This window comes from Python bivittatus, unplaced genomic scaffold, assembly GCF_059951505.1.
Source record: "Python bivittatus isolate LINGU-HERP-01145 unplaced genomic scaffold, Pbiv_v1 ctg000850_np1212, whole genome shotgun sequence".
Classification (NCBI taxonomy): Eukaryota; Metazoa; Chordata; class Lepidosauria; order Squamata; family Pythonidae; genus Python; species Python bivittatus.
Window position 1 is genome coordinate 25,931,270 of NW_028277112.1, and position 21,805 is coordinate 25,953,074.

General features: G+C 35.4%; 1 protein-coding gene across 3 annotated transcripts in view; it reads left to right on the forward strand.

The window, feature by feature from the left end:
- PRDM6 (PR/SET domain 6) overlaps positions 1–21,805 on the forward strand; it is a 98,883-nt gene that overhangs the window by 41,055 nt on the left and 36,023 nt on the right. The window lies entirely within an intron of this gene.

Sequence of the window (21,805 nt, forward strand, 5' to 3'; positions counted from 1 at the left end):
ACGCCTATCTTCTGGGACAGACACCTGAAATAAGTAAATGGAGGGATCACACACAGTTTTAACAGTATAAGCATGGTAAATTTTTGAAATCTTTCTCACAATGTTTACTGTAAATACTGCTTGATGCAATAAGATATACTGTTTAAGTTTCCTATTCATATAAACATACTTTCATTTTCTGAAACTTCTGAATATCAGCCTATTTATTTTAGATAGTTAAAGCTTTTAAAAGAGGGATAATATACAAATAGTGATGGAATTGTAAAGGTGAACTCGGTTTTTGTGTCTGCGTAATACTTTCAATGGCTTAGACTCCAGGAAATATACGATAGTGCTGTCACTATCAGTTAAGAGGATTATCCACTATTGCAGTATAAAGGTCCACAACTTGGAGATTAGTCCCTATAGATAATGAAAGTGAAGATTATTAGATGAACAAATGTTTCAGAGCATGAGCAAGGTACATTATTCTAAAAGAATAGTTTTATTTCATACACACACAGTTTTTTTCTAAAAAAGAGAAATTCCGGGGTTCATAAATTAAAGTAATATTGACATTTATTGCAAGCATGAAAATGATAAATTAATTGTCTGAGTCATCTGTCTATGCAATCTAAAAGTAGAATCAGGAGTTTTGAAATGTTAGAGCGGGTCTTGATAATTATCTCAGACTTGTTTATTTTAGCTTCTCTTCATCAAAAGTCAAGCTTAGATCAGGTGGTAATGATCGAATGCAAAATTAAACTATCAATCTGAGTTCAGTAGCCTCCACCTAGGAGTTAAATTTTATTTATGCGTTGCATATGTACTTTGGCTTGTAATTGTTGATCTTTGGCACTAGAAACAGAATTTTAAAATCGGATACGTATTTTTGGAGCAACAGTTAATTGTTTCTTTCAATGCATAATTCTGTTAAAATAACTGTGAATAAACTGTGCCGTTATTATTCAGCGGCTGCCATAGCTGTCACTTTAGTGAACTACTTGATAAATTGGATCCTGATATTTACAAAATCTATTAAAATATGACCCATCGTGTGTTTGTTTATATGTTGACAAGATGATGTACACACTGCAGGTCAAAGGTGAGGTGAATTGTTATGGCATGCTTGTCAAGGCATCTTTTATAAAAAAGAGCATTTAAATAATTTTTGGACAATAGCTACATAAAAACAGTGTAATAGCACCTTTCCAAGTTCTGGTTTAGAAAACAAATACCTCTATGGAATTGATTCACCTAAAGTAGAAAAGAAGAAGAAGACAAGGTGATAGTCATCAATCTAAAGACTTCTGTAATATGCTTGACAATAGACAGTTCAGAGAGTGAAAGTAAACAGCAAAATTAAACAGAAGGCAATTGATTTAACTACTTGGGTGGTTTCTTCAGCATCACAGAGAACTTTCCATTCTGTCTTGTCACTTGCATACCTTCTCTTTATCAGCTGAGTTTAAATAGCTCTAGACAAAGCTAAAGATTAGTCTGAAATAGCACAGTCTAACTCAAAGACACTTTAACAGCTTATCAAATGTATTTCTATCAGTATATGCCCATGTGTTTAGTTTTATTAGTTGTCTTTACCAACTAAGAAACATTTTCAAAAACTGTGATATGCATGTATTAAGAGCCAGATCAATGAGGGTCTAATTAGCATTTGAGAATTTGTAGCACTGAAACTAAGACACACACACACCACAGTAACCTGGACATCTTTTCATGGTCCCTGGCTGTGCAAAATGAGCAGGGGCGGGGTTCTCAGGCACCATTTTCACTTTCAGCTCCGTATTATGGAACTGCTTCCCTCTGGAGATTAAGGGGACACCCTCCTTTTTGGCCTTCCAGAAACTATTAAAGAGAAAGCTGTTCTGGAGGGATCTTGAAGACTGGATGATCATCATTGTCCCACTGCACTATGGTAGGTTTGTGCTTTTATTGTTTTGTGTGTGTGTGTGTGTGTGTGTGTGTGTGTTTTATGATGGAAACCTCCAGGAGTCATCTTCTGAGTTGGGTGGTATGTACACTAAATAGTTTAACCCAACTATATCGTTTCTTCTTTTTCTTTTGATATAGGGCTGCCCAGGTCTAAAAAAGAAGTCCAAATGCCATGTAATTATTTCAAAGAATGTGTTTAAAATCTATGTATACTGAGGTCTAAAAAAGAAGTTCAAATGCCATGTAATTATTTCAAGGAATGTGTTTAAAATCTATGTATACCAAAATTATCTATATACAAAACAGAAAACTAAGTGTGGAAGAAATCTAAATCCTAAGCCAATAAGAAATATAGAGAATCCTGTATTAGAGATATCTTATTTAATTCTGCTGTAGGGTCAATAAATTATATTCACATGCTAGATTTTTTTCTTTATTTAACAATTCTCCACACTTTGTGTTTTTGGGGAGCTTTGTATCCAGTGGTTTGGTTAGAAATAATTATAATATGGTGCCATGAACAAGACTATGGGTATATTCTTTGGGACAGGCTATACAGCGTTCAGAACATTACATGGGTCTGAAGTAAAATGATACATGTCACTGAAATGTAACTTAGATGAAAGATTTTAAGTTTCACTGTATTCAGTGAAAGAGCATTCATATATGCACCAGGTACCCATTCAATTTTATCTGTTTCCCTATACAAACTTTTAATAGTATTTCCAGGTGGGTCCCTTGACATGAATCTCATCAATCTAATGGCCCTCTATATGCTTTAGAAAACATGTTTTCATTTACTGCATTGTATGGAATAAAAACATCTGGATTCTCTTCTGCAACATTTGATAACAATTGTGATGATCAGATCTGCGTTTAAGTAAGAGGATAAATAATTATGGAATGTCTGTGGTATGGTCTAATGTCATTGTGATATACCCTAGAACAGTGTTTCTCAACCTTGGGAACTTTAAAATGTGTGGACTTCAAGTTCCAGAATTCTGGAATTCCCAATTCTCCCAATTCTGGGAGTTGAAGTCCACACATCTTAAAGTTCCCAAGGCTGAGAAACACTGCCCTAGACATTAGGTAGACTGGAGTTAAGAATCATGCTCTCTCTCCTGCACATAATGATGCAAATATCTGTCAAAAAAGATACTCATGATCTTATAAACACTGAAGAACCCAGCATAGTTCTATGACAAAGTACATAACTTGCATTTATAAGTCTCCAGGTTTGGTCCTTTAGTTGTAGTATGTCATAACAGAACTAATAGTGATCAGTGTCTGAAATCTGTTAACACAGACTTTATTAGACTAAACAAACCATGGCCTGAATTTACTATTAGGAACTTCATATCATTTATTGATCTACTTACATTCTGCACTTTCTACTATTATTGCAACATTCTTAGGTTCATGTAATCCTGTTGCCTGTCCAGATATAGCTGCTAAATGAAATAAGTGAAGGACAACTTTTAGGTTAACGTATTTTTTGTTTTTTATAAAAATCATCAGTGAATGCAATACCCCAGTACCTGTCAGTTCCAGTGCTTATCCAGACTTAGAACTAAATTACAGTTTACTAAATATATTTTCTGACATTATAATGCTATTCTCAATGTAAACTCCATTCAGCTATCATTTTATAGTTGTATAAATCCAGATAAAAATATAAAATTATAAAGCAACAATTAGCATTGATTTTATAGCAGCATATGCAAGAGTAGAGTGTGATCTAATATCTACCTTGGATGATACATACAAAATATTCATTAATTTGTATACTTTAAACAGTCAATGTTTTGCAAATTTAAAGTCACAAATATTTTTCTTATAAAACATTTGTTCTTAATTTTAGCTTTTCTTATTCAATAAGGTCGGAACAAGTTCAGAACAACTTTATGGTATATATCTATCTGCTTGGGAAAGCAATCTAGCAATACAGCAAAAATGGTCTAAAGCATTTTTATATCATTAGCATCTTAAAACATCCATAGAATGCTTGAACTGTGAGTTCCATGTTTACAATTTATGCACTGATAGTGTTTCATTTTATACACCAGTGACATTTTAGCGTTCTTTTAAAATCTAGAGCAATAAATAGTCAGTCTGTGCACATTTTAAAAAAAGATTTAGATAAAATGCTTCGAAGTTCACACTGTTGCAGCAGAGTACCTCTGTACTATTGATCAAAAAAATCCCATTTTTTTCCCTGCTTTCTATACAAGCCTGAAAAATGATGTGGCTTCTTTAAGGAACTGACTCATTAAACTTAATATGGCACATTTTTTTCAGGTTCGCTCATAAGCCTGAAAACAAATTCAGCCTTCTTTAATGGATAGAAAGGAACTGGTAAACTGAGGTGAATTCTGGAGCACTTATTCTAAAATGTGCATCACACTAATAAACAGATTTTTAAATTAGGCTGAAAAAACCAAGGGCAGTCAACTCACAATATCCTAAATGCAATTCAGAAAGTAGGAAATTGATGAATTTGTGATGGGAATAATGACATAGCTGCTTGGGGAAAAGATGATGGATCCCTCCTTTATCTAGTTAGATGATATATAACAGGGTTCCTCAACCTTGGCAACTTTAAGATGAGTTGCCAAGGCTGGCTGGGGAATTCTGGAAGTTGAAGTCCACCCTTGCCAAGGTTGAGGAACCCTGATATATAACACTGGATATTGGTTATAGTAATAGGCCACGTTGCCACTAAGGACATGAAGAAACTAGGGTTGAGCAGTGGTTTGAATTTGCTATGGAAAAGGTGATTTGGGGTGTATGGGAGACAGAAATGGAGCATCTCCTTAGGTCCTGCAAGTCTTTAACTCCAGCAGGTCCTTAAAGTGGCCTTTAAGATATTGGATAATCCCAGGAAATGTTGTAGCTACTTTAAACAATTGTAGACTAATGCTAAATTTGTGCCTCTCCGTACTTTGAAGAACCATGTCAGACTGAATCCAGAGCACTGTACAGTTGTAGAAATTTTCCCATCTGGAGGCAAAATTTAGGGAGGAAATGGAAACCTAAATTGTCTGTGGAGAATTAAATTTTAAAAAATCAAAGTAAATATTGTTAAAATTAAAGGTGGGCAGTATTTAGATCTGAAGGGACCAAATGTTCGTACAAATATATCAGAATGTTTGGGGCAGGGGAAAAATTTAGCAAACTACTTCTTTGCATCCTTTTCCTTCCCAGGTGAAAAATAAGTCATCACTTGAGATGGGGCTTTATTTAAAACAAAACAAAAATCAGAAATTTATAAAGTAGCAGTATGAAATGAACTCAAGATTGGAAAAATATGAACTTGAGCAAAAGTGTAGCTGTCTGTCCTTAGTCACTACAGTTTATTAAAGAGATGTACATACAAAAAGAACAGAAAATACCATATAGCGTAAATATTGTAGTTACTGTCATTTTCTAAATCCATCTCCAACAATTTCTGTTTTATTTTTTCCTCCCATTTACTCTACCAATTATTAATTGTTGAAAAAATAGTGTTTAGACATTTAAATGTTAGATTCTTCTCCAGATTTTCCTGCATCTGAAGTTGGATGGAGATCAGAAACAGGACCTTTTCATATTTGAATTTCATATATGAAATTCTTTTGCAGGGAAATATTTTTATTTTCCTCATTATTTCATCTAATTTTATAACTGATTTTACTTTCTGTGATTTGGCTCTACTAGATATATGTTTCTAGTTTTAGTGCATTTAACATTATTTTACATTTTTATGTTATATTTTTAATATTATAATTATTTATCAAAAGCAAACCTTTCTACCCTTTTGAATGGTAGACAGAGTTTGGATTATTTTAGCAAATGGATTGTATTTGTTTTCCAAAATAAGCAATTTCCACTGATTATTTAATTTAATTAAGTGTTAGTGAGTCACATTCAGCTCCTGGAGTTGTATAGACAAATGCTCACTATCTCGATCTAATCTCCTGTAGTCCTTCCAAGGACAATCCATCCTCTAATCTCTTTGATACCATTCATATTCCATAGTCATTGCCCTCCCCATTTTTTACCTTCTCCTTGCCAAGCATACTGTAGCTTTTTGTTCTAGTCCATCATTTGCTTATATCACATTCCCAAAGTATATGAGTTTCTGCTTGGCTCAAGGGTTTCCCATTTCCAGTTCCATAATCCAAAAGTTCTATGTTATTTTTTCATTCTTTCTCAATATCTAGCTTTCACAGCCATATATTACTTTGTACTCATATTTCAAGTTGTTAGGCCTCCTAATTTGATTCCATAGGTTAGTTTTTCCAATTCTTCATTCTTCTGTTTGCTGTGTAGGTTAATTAGACATGCGTTTAATGTGCATCCTTGTTCATTTCTTTTCTCCCTGAGCCACTGTGATTCTACATTTTCAGTAGCTCCTTGTTCATTGCAAGTATTTCTCAGAATAATCAGGTGTTCTGTATATTCATTAACCTTACCATGTTCCACATTCTGGCATGATCTACACAATCAAAGATTTTGTTCTAATCAATGAAGCGAAACTAAATTTCTTATTATATTCAATTGCTCTCTCCATTAGCCACCTCATGTCACCTTATTCTACCTTGGCTCCTTCTGCCTTTTCTAATACCTCCCTATTCACCCGGCATTCTTCTATATATAGTTGCATTGCTTTTGGAAGATCTTATGCAAAACTCTTATGTGAAGAATTAGTGAAATCATTCAATAATTTGTCCATTTTCTTGCATCTCCTGTCTTTGGTGGAGGCATATTCAACAATATTTTCTAGTCTTTCAGCCACATATTGTTCCATATTTGTTGATATTGAACTGTTACCACTTTACTGCTTGCTCTGATGCAGCTTTAAACAGTAAGTGAGTATTTAATCTGTGCCTGGTGCTTCCAGTTTGAAAGCTGATCTATTGCCTGTTGAATTTCAGTTTCTAGTGGGGGAGTGAATTCTTGAACATAATCTCTTTCTCCAAATATTTCTGCATTCTGTAATCCCATTTGTAAAGAGTTTGTGTATAGTATTGCCATCTTCTGTTATTAAATATCTTCCATGATTCCTCATTTAGCTCTACATTTTCCTATGATTTCTCTGTAGTTGATTTGTCAATTGACAATGTTGTGAATTTATTGTCTGTGTGTGTATGTATTGTGTGTGTGTGTGTGTATATAGTGTATATAATCTGTGTATATAGTTAAACACAGACGTAACAATACACACACACACACACACTGTGGTACCTCTAGTTACGAACGTTCCTCCTTACGAATTTTTCGAGATACTACCAGCTCCGGCCCCAAAAATTTACTTCTACTTGCGAAACTCCGCCTCGAGTTACGAACCGGATCCGCGGCCATTTTCCCTGCTGCCACGCGGTCACGGCTTCCTGTGGGCGAGATCGCGGTAGCAAGGAGACGTTCAGTGAGGCTTGTGGTTGTTTTGTGGCGTTTGGAAGGTTTTTGGTGTGCTTGTCAGCATGGCTCCAAAGAAAATGCAGAGCAGGCTGGCAACTGACTTTAGACAGGTTTTTCCCCAGAACTGAGCCTGCAGCTAAGAGGCAAAGAAGAGAGGAAACCCCTGAAGGAGATCTCCCCGATGTCCCTTTGGAGGGGGACTCTCCTTCCAAACAATAACTGCCTCCCCACCCCATTCTCCCTCTTCATACTGTGCTGTACTGTACTTTTTTTCATGTTTTTGAGCTTTAAAAATAAAATGCATATGTTTCAGAACTGTTTAGCCGTATTTACATTGAACCTTATGGGGGAAATTTACCTCGGGGTGCGACCAAATTCGGAGGGCGGATTAGCCATATTTACATTGAACCTTATGGGGAAATTTGCCTCGTGGTGCGACCAAATTCGGAGGGTGGAACGGATTAACCGTATTTACATTGAACCTTATGGGAAACTTTACCTTGACTTGAGACCAACTCGAGTTGCAACCAGAGTCACGGAACGGATTAAGTTCGTAACTAGAGGTACCACTGTATGTACGTATGTGTGTGTGTGTGTATGTATGTATGTGTGTGTGCGTGTGTATGTGTGTGTGTGTGTGTGTGTGTGTATGTATGTATGTATGTATGTATATATATAAATATAATTGCTGTTCATTCCTTCATGTATCATCAGGCTTGAAGAATATATCATTTAACAACTAATTTAAAGTAGTTCATTCTGATCCATCTGCCCACTTATTCCTAAAATACCAGTTTTGGTACACTTCATTCCTGCTTTGAGAATGTCAAGTTTTCATTGGTTCTTGCTTCTACATTCTAATTGTGAATATCCTTGTAAAGGGAGAAAGTCCTCTTTCAGTACTGTACCATCAGTGATCAGACTTTGTGGTCACTAGTCATGTTCCTCACTGCCATTGCTTTACTAAAGTGACTGAATCTCCCATTTTGTCAAACTCGTAATCCACTGGGATTATTAAAGCCTGGAATTATTCCTCTTTATAAATTAACATTATCTTAACAGGAACAGGTTAACTATTATTGGTTGTTGTTGTTGTTTTTTTGACAACCAGTTGAATTGCTGTAAACCATGTTAATAGCTTTTATAGGTAGCTCATAGTTACATCTTTAAATATAGATTTGGATACATGTTATGGCATTTGTGGCAGAAACAGTGCATTTCAGAGAAGTGTATTCCATGATATTTTAAATGTTAACTTATGTTATATGTAAATATTCATGAAGCATGAACTGATTTTAAGCCTACCTCTTGCCACAAGTGGAATTAATTAATTTTTATATGCTTCATAAACATTGAAGCTTATGCAAGTAATTTTATGATCACTTATTTACAGCAATACCTTATAAAATTCATCAGAAGTAAATCCCATTCAATTCAATCAAGCTGATTTAAATTGTGTTTTAGAATTATAGCATTCAGGAATAAATCCCATTGGTCTCATTTCTGAGTAAATATGAATAGGATCAAGCCGTAATTGTTTCAAATTGTCTGGTATGTAGTTATTGTTAATATTTAGGATTTTGTTTAAAAGTGTGTTCAGAAATAAGATCTGGGTAATTATACCAATAAGAACAAAAATATACAGAATATACAATCCTTATAATAACAGGAAATGCATTATGATCATTCTCTTCAGCTGGGCCCTTAGTTTGAGTTATTTTAATTCCCTTTTTAAAAATATATTACTCCTTTATGTTTTATTTTTTATAGTTTGCTGCCTTAAATGGGCAGAAGGGCAGGATACAAAATAATGCAACAAATATGCAGCTGAATGAAATAAAAATTAGGCAAACTAGTTTGGATTCAACATTTCATTCAGCCAGTGGTAGAATTCCCTAAATGCCATTCAGAATGTTCCTGCTGGAAAGGAACAGGGAAACCAATTTGGACTGATTGTCCTTCCTCCTGTAGCCTCAGTGCCCATTACCCATGATTCAGGAGAGCTTCTAAATACTCACCAGCAGATTTTGGATACTATAGGCAAGGCACATTAGTAGAAATCACATAGTACTCCATGCTGTCAGCAGAAATTAAATTGAAAGTTAACTCCCTGTGAAGGTTCTGTGTAAATTCACAGTAAATTCACTGTGAAGTCTGTGAAGCTCGTTGTCCACAGGAAAGCATTGCTGGAACCAACTTTATAGATTTCTAATACTCATTTTAGCAACGGATTAAAATATTTCCAGCTATCTGTTACTATATTCTACTTATTTATTCTGGCTAAACAATTGGGTGCATAATAAGCATGGAATACTATGTCTTCTTTTACACCACAAAATTTCTTGACCATTTTCTAATTCAATAAAATACTTGAATGGGTTTTTTCCCCCCTATTGCTTGCTTGTCTTGTCCAGTGGCATCCACCACAGCTTCCTTTTATGGCATACATAATAATTCTTAAGAGAACTTGGATGGTTCTCTTGCTGCCCCTTCTTGAAGAACGTCAGGCTATTGCATTATAGTTCTCCTGGGTTGTTTCTTCCAAGTAGATAATTTTTCCCCATAATTTTATGCTAATGGTATAATACTTTATAGGACTTTGAAAACTGAATATGGGAAGATTACTACTAGAGTCAGAAGAAATAAAATATTACAGATTGCTTGATGCATTTGTTATCTTATTCAAGCAATGATAAATCTTTCAAGAAAGGAACTAAATGTGCTCCACTTGACAATCATTTTGAAATGAAGTCATCTTTAGTCCATATAGGGAAAAACCACATCTTGATCTCTCCCCGTTTTTCTACTAGCATCTAAGTCTCTTAGACTGTCATTAAAAAATCTTAGCTGTCTAAAATGATAAGTCTAGGAACAATAGTCACAGTGGGGTCTATCTCGCAGCAGTATCTTATCTAAGCTGGCTGTGACTCTTGTAATAATCAGAAATTCCCTGGGGCTGTTGTGTCTTCATAGTATCGTCTTGCCCTGACAGATGTCTTTAAATTCAGTTTACTTTTACTGGATTGAATAAGATGAAAAAATGAGGCCATTATCAAAAGTAAACATTAAAAGTGTTACCAGAATAACTCAAATCTGATCTAGGAGGTCTGATTGTCCTAGAGTTCTTTATAGGTGGTAAGCAACAGAATGCAGTAGATTTAGGTAAACCCCATAATGTTAAAAAGTGACACATTTCAACAAGAAAATAAAGCTGTAGGTAGTACAGAGGAGAACCTTGGAAACCATTGTGGCTAACATTTTTAGTAAAAAAGAACCCCTCCTTTATTAAAAAAAAAAGTGTGAGGACAATTCTCTGGAGTATTTCCTCATTTTAAAGCTGTTAAATATTACTTAAGAATCAGAGATGACATCTTAATTATGATCAGAGAATGAGAAAAAAATATACTTGGGTATTTGTGAAAAGAATACATTTAGGTCTTCTTCCAAATATGGAAGAGAAGTCTTAAATTTAAAGAATATCAATGCTACAGCCTTGAAAAAGACCTGAGCTATATCTTATGGGGAGAGCAACGCTAATTTGGAATGTAATCTCCTGGAAATGAATAAAGCTTGTTTTATAGCAATATGCAGTCCTGACAAAAATAATCCCCAGCCCAGATAGAATAATGACATTTTCTATTTGTATCTAAACCATTGCTTAAAGAGGATAGTTATAAAAATAACTTTGTACTGTAATAAGTAGAATATTTAGTGGTTCTCTTTCTGAATCCAGTATAGCAGTTTTTCTTAGAAAAAGTTTCTTTAATCAAAAAACCAGAAGGGAAAATTAGAAAAAAATTATTTGGATTTGTATGGGGAAAAAATCCTATATTTCAAAGAGTAGAGATAAGGAATGTCAGTTTTAAATATAGAGAGTCAGGCATTTCACTTACTAATAAATTATATAGACTGAGCATTTTAGCCACAATTGTTGACTCAATATGTAAAGGAGTGTGCCACTTAGGCAATGTTGTTGTTAACTGTAGTACATCATTTATTTCCATAAAACGTGTTGTTTGGAATTTGAAATGAAAGGCACTATAGTCCAGGAAAGAGCACTGGAATTTTGATACTCTGAGGTGAATTTGTTGTAATAGAACACACTAAAACCTTTATATGTCTTTATTACATTGAAACTATTAAAAAGAACCACTATTATATTTGTACTAAAGAAAATATAACGTAACATTACAGGTTGTTGTTGTTTAGTCGTTAAGTCGTGTCCGACTCTTCGTGACCCCATGAACCATATTGCGCCAGGCCTTCCTGTCCTTCACTGCCTCCCTGAGTTTGCTCAGTTTCATGCTCATTGCTTCAGTGATGCTATCTAACCATCTCATCCTCTGCCGTCCTCTTCTCCATTTGCCTTCAATCTTTCCCAGCATCAGGGTCTTCTCCAAAGAGATCTCTCTTCGCATTAGGTGACCAAAATATCTGAGCTTGAGCTTCATTATCGATCCTTCCAATGAGCAATCAGGGTTGATTTCCTTTAAGATTGACTGGTTTGACCTCCTAGCAGTCCAGGGGACTCTCAAGAGTCTTCTCCAGCACCACAGTTCAAAGGCATCAATTCTTCAGCGCTCGGCCTTTTTTATGGTCCAGCTCTCACAGCCATACATTACATTACAGGTAGCCCTCACTTAATGATGGTAATTGGGACCGGAATTCCCATGCTAAGTGATGTGGTTGTAAAGCGTCACATCATCTGACTGCATTGCTTAGTGACAACAATCACGGCAGTCCCCATGGCTGTTGTTAAGCAAAAATTGCGGGTAGTTAAGCAGGGACCTCACGTGACTACAATTTGTGACTTCCTGCCAGCTTCCCACAAGCAAAGTCAATGGGGAAGTTGGCTAGAAGTTGCAAGTCCCTGGTGGCTCACAAGCAGGTCAGAGGGCAAATGAGTACTATGGAGTGAGGTCGGGGTTGCTGGAGCAAATGTGTGCAGGCTGGGAAGGGAGTACTGTGGTGCCACACAAATGCATGTGGGCTGGGGAGGGAGTACAAGATCCTCAGAAGAAAAGCAGCAGGAATGACTTGCAACCTTCTCTGCCGGCTTCCCCATTGACTTTGCTTGTGGGAAGCTGGCAGGGAAGATCACAAATGGTGATCACATGACCATGGGACACTGCAACTGTCGTAAGTGTAAGCCAGTTGCCAAGCCCCCAGATTGTGATCATGTGACTGTGGGAATACTGTGATGGCCAGAACTTTGAGGACCGGTTGTAAATACCACTTGTTCAGAGCTGCTACAACTTTGGTTGCTGAACGAGTGGTCATTAACCAAGGCCTACCTATAATTATTACTGTCATATTGAAGTTAGATCTGTGAAAGCAGCAGGATGATGATGATGGTGATGATGATGATGGTGATTCCTGTCCTATTCTTTCTAGTTTTGTTAAGAATTAACTTTGAACTATAGAAATATCTTGTACAAATCATATGTATTGTTGAAATAGATTGATTTTACAGTTTTTTTTAATGTTAGACTAAAAATGAATTTTTTATTATGTAAATGTTTAGATACTAGAGTAAGAGGTGAATATATTTTATATTTATACCTGTACCAAGGAAAGTTGGAAGCTACTCTTCTTTTTCTATGCCTTTTCTTTATTGATTTTTCTTTTCTTTTTTTCTTTTTTGACCTTCTTGTATTTTAACCTTTTGGAAATTTAATAAAATTTATATATATAAAAAAAGAATCAACTTTGGTTTTGAAAATGATAAAATGTTAATTTACTTTGAATAATGAAAATAAATCAGTATTTTCTTTTGGACCAGGTATGTTTTGATTCCTTTTTAAAACTTTAGCATTTTATTAGTGTATTTGAGTGCAAGTTATTGATTCTCTAAAATAAATAGTAGGATGGACATTCCAGAGGCTATGAATATGCCAGTGTCTAGTTAAATGTGATTTTTACTCATACGAATAAACCTAGAAGTGAGAAGGAAGAGAGTCAGTTCAAGTGAAAGAGAATTTAGGACCTATTGTGTCTCATTTCACTTCAATAGATGGGGAAGTACTGTAATGATGTGGCCTATACTTAATTTACAGTATACACAGTTTGTGACAGAAGTTTTTATAACTCTAAAAATTGCACTTAATAAATATGAGAAGATACAGATTTTCTTGATTACTTAAATCTAAATGTTTATTCAAGCTTTCATGAGAAGTTTGTCTTAATTTAAACAGAACTAGGTCCTGCTGTACCGGAGCCACTTTTTTGATGTGGGCTCAAGTGCTCATGAAACAGCCTTAATAACATCCAATCACATTTCATTTGTAAACGAAGCCTCTGCAAGCTTCACGTCATGGTTTGGTTGCTGTAATCAGAACTAAAGTGAAATTCATTTTTCTTAGGTAAAAGATATTTTAAAACTTGATATTTCGTATCATGTAACATACAATACTCAAAACAATTTCTGATTTAGATAGTTCTTAGAAAACCGAACATGTACATTCACATAAGAGAAATATGTATAAATATTTGTAATAAAGTTCACAGTGATATAAAGTATTACTTCTCTTTTGCCTTTTGGTATTGATGTTATATAGTGATGTTGAACATATTTGTGGCTATCGTTGCTGAGAAGGGGGGAAAAAGATAGGTTTGAAACATAGCCTGAAAGGTGGCACTTTGCCAGGACACTGAAAAATAGCAAATATGCCACATTTTAACAGCTGGATGCAGAAATATTTCTCTTTAATTTGGAAGGATCATTTTTTTCCACAGTAGGGCACTCTCAATAGACTGCAAGATCAAAGAGGGTGGGTCTGTTCAGTCAAACATCATCTGGCTCCAGGGTGGAGCAAAATGAATGAACTGTCATGCTTTTTTTCTAGTATATAAAGTTTTGCCAAGTAAGAAGTAAAGAAGGTTCTATGGTTTATTCTGATCATAGACCAAACTCTGATAATGGAAAGCTCATTCCCCAAAGTTTTCCTCTGATCAGCTGACAAAAGATGCCTGAAGAAGACCCCAGATTGATTGATGGTCCACTTTGTACTATGGCCTCTGCTACTCTTAGAGATAAGTAGGACAGGGAAAATGTGGAGTAACTCTGAAGGGCTCCTGTGAAGGGAACATGTTCTGATGTAAACATTCTAATCTCTACAGAAACAAAAAAACCAGCCTTAACCAACGTTGTCCTGTGTGGAACAATACTGAACAAAATCCACACTGAAGGGAAGGGCGCTTGTTTTGCTACACAATGTGAACATAGGCTTTTTGCTAGTTTCTAAAATGCCAGCTGAATGCAACGTTAAGGATTAGTTGTACAAGGAAACGTGCTGATTTTCTATCCCCCATCTAATGAATGTGAAGAATTGCAGAATGATGGGCTTTTATCAGCATGAAAATATGACTCCAGCTTTTACAATCATTGCTCATTTATTTTATGGGGAATTTCAGACATAGTTTACCATATATTTTATTACTTGAACTTTTAAACATCATCCTGGGAACTTGACAGTTCATCTGTTACAAAACATACAAAAGAATTTACAGTGTTTTCATTTTGGAATCTTGCAAAAATGCTTAAAAATAATAAATATTATGTGTAGGTCTTTGAAACTTTAGTCTTTTTGTAAAATTAAGTCTTTCAAAATTATTATTTTAGCTTGAAATATAAATTATTTCAGTAAAGTAGATCTACTAGATCTGGTCTGCAAAAATCCAAGTGATCAGTAGATGGCAGCAAAGTGTTAGACATCTGTGTCATCATCTGAATATGTGCAGCTCAGATCTGGTAGCCCTACAAGGAAAATCGTATTGTGCAAACCTGAGCCTCTCAGCTTCTCTCTGTCCCAAAACGAAACAAGGAGGTGTTATGGCTGGGTCAGAGAGAATGAATAAGGGACTCTGGGCTTCTCTACAGTGATAAATTATTCTGTAGAAAAATTTAAAATCCAAATTAAATTTTGGATAAGGCTTCATGTAAGTGTTTTTACAGTTTCGTATACAGCCCTAAATGCCGATGCTGGTACACACAATAAAATCTCTGTGTAGCAGTGATAATAAGCATAAAGGATGAGATAGAGGATTCTCTGTTGAAATGTTAAGTCAACGTGAGTTTTCAGCAGGGAGCTCCAATGGGATACTCTAACCCTTTCACCAGCTCTAAGCCACGCAAGCTTTTATCTTTTCTTAGTCCACTCCCCATTCCATGGAGATAATGCTGCTGCTTTGATCTTAGGAAACTGATACTTAATACTATGTTTGAGTATTTAGAAAAAGCACTGTGTAATTATTAAATTTTGTTACAGTTTATACCTCGTGTAAGCCCAAGATTTTCCACTACCTGGGACAATTTAGTTGGAAAGACTAATAAAGGTTCTTCTACAAGGAGTCTGTGCCAGTAAAAAATAAGCTTCAGAATAAGTGACATCATTGGCTAAGCTCAGCAACTGATTGGATTTTTTTTTTTAAAATTTATTGGCAAACCAGAACACCACTCCTGCAAAGCAGTCTTTCATTTTGCAGTGATGAAGCTCTGCGGAACCTCTGGGCATTCTGTTTCATTGGAGGAATTTTTTGCCACCTGTCAGCTTCTGAGCTTCAGCCATCCTAATGGGTCCTTTAAGAGGAATGGTTCCTGCACACCACTGTCTGCTATCAACCATATTTGCTGTTTGAGTGGGAGGGAGGCTGATGCATATTCTTAGCAAGGATGAAATTGGCAAGGAGGAGGAGAAGGGTCTGTTTTCCCTTTCTCTTCAACACTGGAGAGCAACTACCAAAGACAGCTTGGAGCTTTTATTTATTTTTTCCCCTTTTGTGTAAAGTGTGAGTGGCAACAAAGTGATTAGCTTACTGCTATGGAGTGGAAATGTTACGGATTGTAGGTGCCTTGCAATGAGTACCAGTCCTTCCAGCCTAAAACGGGTGTACTTTATTTAGAACATGTTGCCACACTCCCCTACTTCAGCTACTGCTGTGGACTTTAACCATGATTAGAGGTGTTAGGAAAAGTGTCTGGTTGCAAAACTGATGATATGATATCATGCCGCCTTCATATCTTTCAGGCTTTGTGGCAGTATTTTTTTTAATACAGAAGGAATGATGACTTACTAGCCTGGCAAGTTCACCCCATTATAAGTGCCTGGGGTGCGGGTGAGGGATATTGTTTCCTTTTGTTTTGTTCCTACAAGTGATTAAACATAGGTTCTTAGCATAAATTGAGACTATGCAGTTAGGTGTATCCATTTATTTCAATTCTCCTTTATACAGTTATGGAAGGAGGGGACAGTTTGCAGCTTCCGGATTGGTAATAGCTTGGACAGAGTATCGATTCTACTTTTTTGCAGGCTTTTGGTTAACTGGTTGGTTCATTATGCTCTCAGATTGTTCTTGGCATTCTGCGTTTGGCAAAACAACTGGCAGATCCACTTCAAACTGCTCTGGAGAGACTGGGAATGAAAATGGTATTGTGCAAACTTGACCCTCTCAGTTTCTCTCTGTCGTCATAATGAAACAAGGAGATGGGGTGGGATGGATGGGCCAGAGAGAATGAAGTACGCTCAGTCAGGACAAGTTAGCCCATAACGTTGGTGCTACTTTGGGGAGAAATTAGTCATACCAAAGCTGTGATTGATGGAAAGCTGTTCTTACACACCACTATCTGCAACCAGAAATACTTCCTGGCAACGAGGATGGGGGAACAGATGCATTTACAAGTTCTTGTAACAGGTTTGCAACAGATAACAACTACTATTTGCCATGTCAGGTTCACAACTCCATCAAAGTTGTACTCTTTGAATATATTTACCATATAGTCTCTTTTAAGTTATAGCCTGTTAGGAAGTAAATCATATTATATAGTTTGGTCAAAATTGGAGCCATAACCAGATGAAATTGCTTCATCATCCCAAGCAAAATTAACCATTTGTTTTTTTTCTTTTATTCCTGTTTAAACATGTAATATGATGAATAGTTACAGTAGATACATAGAAGCATTCAACAATCCTTGTGCTATTAAGTGCTCAATTCTGCTAAGATCAGCAAGGAAGATTAGCCACTGGGGAAGAAGGAAATCAGATCACATAAAGACAACAAATGAAAGAGTTGAATTCAAAATATCTCTAAACTTGAAAGTATCTACCAGACATTTTGGACACATATGCAGAAAATATATAGGCATCATAGTAAACTAAAATTCATAGGACTATATTGAACTTTTCAACCAGGTGTATAAAAATAAAAAAAATCATGTATCCTATCATTCCATGAATGGAATCTTTCTATGAACAATTAGAGAATGCAGTGTTTGGAGCAAAAATTTGATGTCAATGAATAGAGATCTCCTATCCTTGTTTTCCTGTTGAAACATGGGATATACGCTCCCCCCCCCCTCCCGGCAGTATAATGTGAAAATTGAGAATTTCATTCATATTCTTGTAGACAAGATTAATTAAAAGAAAGGGAGTTATGCATGTATATGTGTATTCATATGTTCATAGGATACGTGGGTAAGGCAGAAAGGATAAATGAAGTGGCAGAATTTCTGACAAGAAAATGGGAGGTTCAGAAGCTCCTAATCTAAAGCACAGTGTCCTATGCTTCTGGAAATTTGGAAAATTGGATTGTGGAAATAAGGACATTTTGACATCTGCAAAGATTACAGATAATCCTTGTTTAGTGATTGCTTCATTTAGTGGCTGTTTGCAGTTATGACAGTGATGAAAAAGTAACTTGCAGGTCTGTAAGGCAAAAAAAAGCTGAAGTAAGATCATAAGCACAGGTACAGTTTCACCTAGCGATTGCTTTGCTTAATGACTGAGATGCTGGTCCCAATTGTCACTAAGAGGACTACCTGTACTGCAAAGGTTTATCTTATTCTTTCTGATTGCCACATTGTGAGTTTACTGAAAGTACTGTACAGAAGGTTTTAACTATAAAAATTAAAATTGTTGGAAGGAAGGATTACTCATCACACTGAGTTCTCAGATAATATATTCATATGAAGCATACCACCTGGAAATGAATGGTGCAAGATGGGGCCCAAAGCCATAAATTTATCTAGCATGGTTGGAATACAGACAGGAAGAAAATTCAACATATATTGATTGAAACAAAGGGAAGCCAGATTTTTTTTTTCATCAGGACTGTGATATATGTATATGAATATCTGAAAAGAAAAATAAGTTGTTACAGGATTTCTGAATTTCTAAGCTGCTGCAATTGGCATAAATATTAGAATATTTGTAATGCTATCAGTCTTCAGCAAGGAACTGAACAAATTTCCATCCCTGTTCTTGAACATATGGGTACCAAATGATTGCCGTTTCTTTTTTTTTTCTATTGTTTAACTGAAGCCTAAAATTGGACTTGTTTCTGATGTAGTTCATCCAATGTCAGAGTTGTTTGTAAGAGATAAAATGACATTGCTCCTTTAAAATTGAAAATCTTCTGTTAAACTTGATTATACAATATATGAACCTATATAAAGTAAGGATGGAGGATTTTCATTCAGAAGTTTTTATTTCCGTACACACACACACACACACACACACACACATGCAAAAGAAGGAAAGCCCACAAAAGAAGCCCATAAAACCATACCTGTCTTGTATTCCAGACAAAACTAGTCTAATTAACTAATGTCTAATCTAATTAAATTAAATTAAAACTAGGTTAATTAACTAATGTCATGTAACACAATTAAATGATAAACATTTTATCAACAACACAGGTAGTGTTTGAGTTATGTCCATTCATTCAGTGACTGTTCAAAATTATGACAGCACTGAATGAGGGGGACTTACGACTGGTCCTTGGAGTTCCAGCCATTACAATGTCCCCACAGTCACATGATCACACTGGGTGCTCAGTACCTGGCATGTGATTATGATGTTGCAGTGAGCCACAGTCACATGAACATGATTTCCAACATCCCCTGCCAGCTTCCTACAAGCAAAGTCAATGGGGAAGCCACAGGAAGTCGGCAGTCATGACCATATGAGATCCTCGCTTAACGAGAGCAACTAGGACTGCTGGAACTGCCATCGCTAAGCAACATGGTCACATAACATCACACTTTATGACTGCATTGTTTAGCGACAGCAATTCCAGTCGTGATTGCCAATATAAGCCAAGGGCTACCTGTAAAAAATGGAAAATTAAGTGTATAAACTATATGTCTATAAACTAATATAGACATCCATATACCTATATATTACCCCAAATGGGGTTTTCCAGCCTTGTTTCAATTCACACAAATATGCAACACTTTGTACACAATTATTTGAGCTATAATCAAAACACTGTGAATAGAGAAGTAGGAGTTTTACATTTTGAAACAGTTACACATTAATTGGAAGAAAAATTCCTAGCATTGAAAAAAAGAGAGAGAGAGAACAATTCTTCAGAAATTGTTAGTACACTCTGAGGTTGTAGTGTTCTGTGGAAACAATTGGATTGCTCTGTTAAGAGCACAATCCTATGCATTTGTATTTAGGAACTAAAACCTATTGTGTTCAACTGAAGTCATTCCAAGGACATTGCATAGAATTGTATCCTATTTCTGGCTAAAATAATACAGTGAAAAGGTTTAATGGGCTTCTTGTGGGGAAGGTATGTCTTTTATTCATCAACCTTGGTTAAATATGGAAGTATTCCATTACTGCAATTTACACTGCATGATATATTGGTACACAAATGATGTAAAATGGTGCAAATGGGATATTTACAAAAGTTCCATGTAAAGTCTGTTGTACTTAGTTTGGTAAATAGAAGTTTCGTTGTCATTTTCTTTTTAAGGTATAAAATAATAAAATTTCTTTGCTGCCCTATATTTGCCATTATACCTAAGAATGTATTTGTGAACGTGTCCTGGCCTTTTACATTTTAAAATTTGCATTTATTCCATAACATTTCAGTATTTTTATTTTATTCCTTTGTGACACATACTGCAAACTTATACATAGAGCATAACTGAACCCCTTTGAAAGACTGTTGACATGTTAAATCTTTTTTATTGAAATTAGCTTGGACAAGTACTATGTGTATGGGCAATCTTTTTGGGTGTATTTGCTTTTATGGATCATAAACATTATATTAAAATAAATATAATTCATTCCCATACAAATCTTGGTGACAAGACTGGAGAGAGCTGTTTTGGATTCTTGAAGTAATTATTATTAGTTATCACAGCTGAATTCTTTAAAAGTTCAGAAAATCCATTTGTAATATTATTTTTAGGTTTTAATTTGTAAATAACCTTTAGGGGCTTTGGGAGCCAAAATGTGACTCAATCATTGTGCCCCTTCATTCCCAGAGGCTTTGATTTTTCAGTTAGTTCTATTTTTTTTTCATATCTACATATCACAGTTATTAAATATATTTTCAGCATACATTTGAGTGTTGGGAAATATTGGACGCCTATTGTTAACAATGGCAATAATTAGCAGTTCTGTAAGAATTTGAAAGTATCAAACCAGAATTTTATTCTTAATAGGTGGGATAACTTAAAATAAAAAGTAAACTTTACTTTATCTTACTTTAGGGTAAATATATTTTCAATTATTTTTACACAGGAGCTATGGGCCCTAAAGAATCTCTTTGTTTTCACTTAGGTCTTATGTTTCTGTTCTGTACAGGACCAAAAAGCTATGAAATGAGTGCCACCAAAAGAAAGTATTAAACATTCACAATCTTGCTTAACAATTGATTCTTTAACCTTGGTAGAAGAATAACGCTCAAAAGAAAAGGCATTAGGTAAAACACAGGACCTTTTAGACTATGATTTTCCTATTAACATGAAGAAAGTAATTTTTTTAAAAGATACTTTTTCCTAAACAGGTTCCTACCTCTTAAAAGACTAACTCCATGTAGAATACATGCATGGAATTTGTCCTCTGTTCAATAAATTTTATCTCCAAATAGGGCTGGGTAATTTTTTTTGCCTAAGAGTCAGGATAACGCTGAGTGAAAGGAAACAATCAAATTTCTATAAGGCTTCTTCCTGTCATTGACGTTGTATATATTTTTGCTAAATTCATCTTCACGGATTGATGCTAATGAGTGTTCTCCAACTCAGTGTAAGGCTGTAGTCTTCTTAGGGTATCTCCATCCTGTTGAAATTTGGATCTTCAGTGTTTCAGTTATTAATTTCATTTCTTCAGTTGGATGGTGTGAAGGAATGTCATATATTTCTCCCAGCATGACTTCTCCTCGTTTTCCTTCTTACCGTTTAACATTTTGTAACTTGCTTTGGGAAAGATGGGAAAGATTTTGGTAGACCAGCAACAACAACAAAATGTTCAGTGAGTGCTGACCCTTGTTCAGCCTTTCCCATTCAGATTCCATATGTGTATGCGTGTGTGTTTATATGACAGTTCATTATTTAAGCTTACTCTGTCAAAGTAGGTTAAATATTCTTTGGGAAAGATGGTTGCATCTTTGATACATGAAAAGCATACTAAATGTAGGAAAGATTAAGTTGATAAGACAAGCATGACAAACTTCTACCACTAAC